Source organism: Larimichthys crocea, chromosome XIII (assembly GCF_000972845.2).
Source record: "Larimichthys crocea isolate SSNF chromosome XIII, L_crocea_2.0, whole genome shotgun sequence".
Lineage (NCBI taxonomy): Eukaryota > Metazoa > Chordata > Actinopteri > Sciaenidae > Larimichthys > Larimichthys crocea.
This window is the reverse complement of record NC_040023.1, coordinates 27,619,169-27,620,921: the sequence shown is the minus strand read 5'-3', so window position 1 is coordinate 27,620,921 and position 1,753 is coordinate 27,619,169.

Here is a 1,753-nt window from a genome sequence, read left to right as displayed (position 1 = left end):
ATTCATAAATATGTTTATTATAAATAGGGGTGGAATTGAAGAAGTTAGAGGCGACACATACTCCTTATTGCAGTTTGACTTCATATGATCCATTTGTGCAACATCCTTTGTAATTGTGATTTATGGTAATAGCAGTTTCAAATTGTGCTGCATCAGAAACCGGTCTAATAAAGCACACCACTCTTGTCACACTTTCTCCCGTTTACCATTATCAGCAGAGGACGGTCTGGGCACAGGCCTTGCCACTGTTGATTTCACAGTCACATCAGAGCGCCGTGCGTCAATACTGTCCAAGGTTGTCAACCTTCTGTCCTCTCCCCTCAGATCTGTGACTGATGCACTGATCAGCTATGCAAACGTGCACTCTGCCAACTGTGATACTGATTGAGCAAAACGTTAAGAACCAACAGATGCATTGAGATACCGCAGTGTTTAATGAATACGCTGAGTATCGGCAGGACACACTCAGGGAATTAATTGTGCAGAATTGGCACTGCACTGACATAAATGTGCCATCATATTTATTTTAGATCTTATATTTTCAACCTGTCAAAGTATGATCACTATTCCTACTATAAGAGTTTACACCACAAGTAAGATGAGGCTTCATCGCCTACACCAACATAAACTTTCATTTACAGTACTAATGGAACTGAACTTAAAGGTTGTTGACCTTCACATCCACATCCAGGATGGCATTATGGAATCTCACATCTGTATGTAGTGAGAAAATCTCAATCTTTTTTTCTGAGCTTTCAGTCACATCTCAAGGTCACATCTGTGGACAGAGACATGATAACAGACAAGACTTGCTGTAAGCGCATAGCAAGAGATTGTGTGTTTGAGTTTTCTAAAGCATTTGGACCTTGTGTGGACCTTTTTTTTTTTTATGAATCATACTGCTCTCCGACATAGACATTTAAACCTAAAGGGACACAGCTGGTTGAGTTGTAGAGCAGTGTTTTTTTTATGAGTTTATCTTTGTTTGTATTTCAAACCACAATACACAGCCCTGCCATGCACATCCTGTTATTGAATGTATTAAATGGTACCGTAAATCTTTACAAATGTTATATAAGAGATAAAATGCATTCAGCATGAGCGTAAACACACGACAAACTGTTTGCTTAAAAAGAAAAAAAGGAATGCTGCTCGAAGTCATGTAGAGAGGAAAGCGTGCGTTGTTGTCCTTGTTGTGGAAGCACACGTACACGATTCTCTTCAACAGTAATACACCGTTATTAACTCATTCCTGACAGAATGGTGTAGGTACTGTCTGCCTCCAGCTGGGAAAATTATTAAACTCTTCTCCCCTCCTCCTTGTCCTCCTCCTTGTCCTCCTCCTCACCACCATGTTTAGAGAAGGCGATACCATGAACTAAACTGTCAAACGCAATGAAAAATGTCTCTTCTCTTTGAGAACTTCAGGATGTGACTTGATTTATTGTCTTAGGTTAACTTTGATGCTGTCCAAAAATGTTTTAGTTGCTTTTACATCTTAAGAACATCTGTCTGAATGAAAAATTATGTTTTATTGCATTGTCATTGTGACCAAGTAGTTATTGAAATGAAAAAAGTAACCAATATTTAATTCCTTTCTTTTTTTCTTGTGCTGTCTCCAGGTTCTGTTGCATCAGTTTCGCAGCAGGTGACCCCCACCCTTCCGCCAAAATCCGGCTATTAGATGTGACCACGAGGTTGATCAGGAGAAGCCACCATGTCTTAAACGCAGACGGGCCCTCCGGAGCCCTGT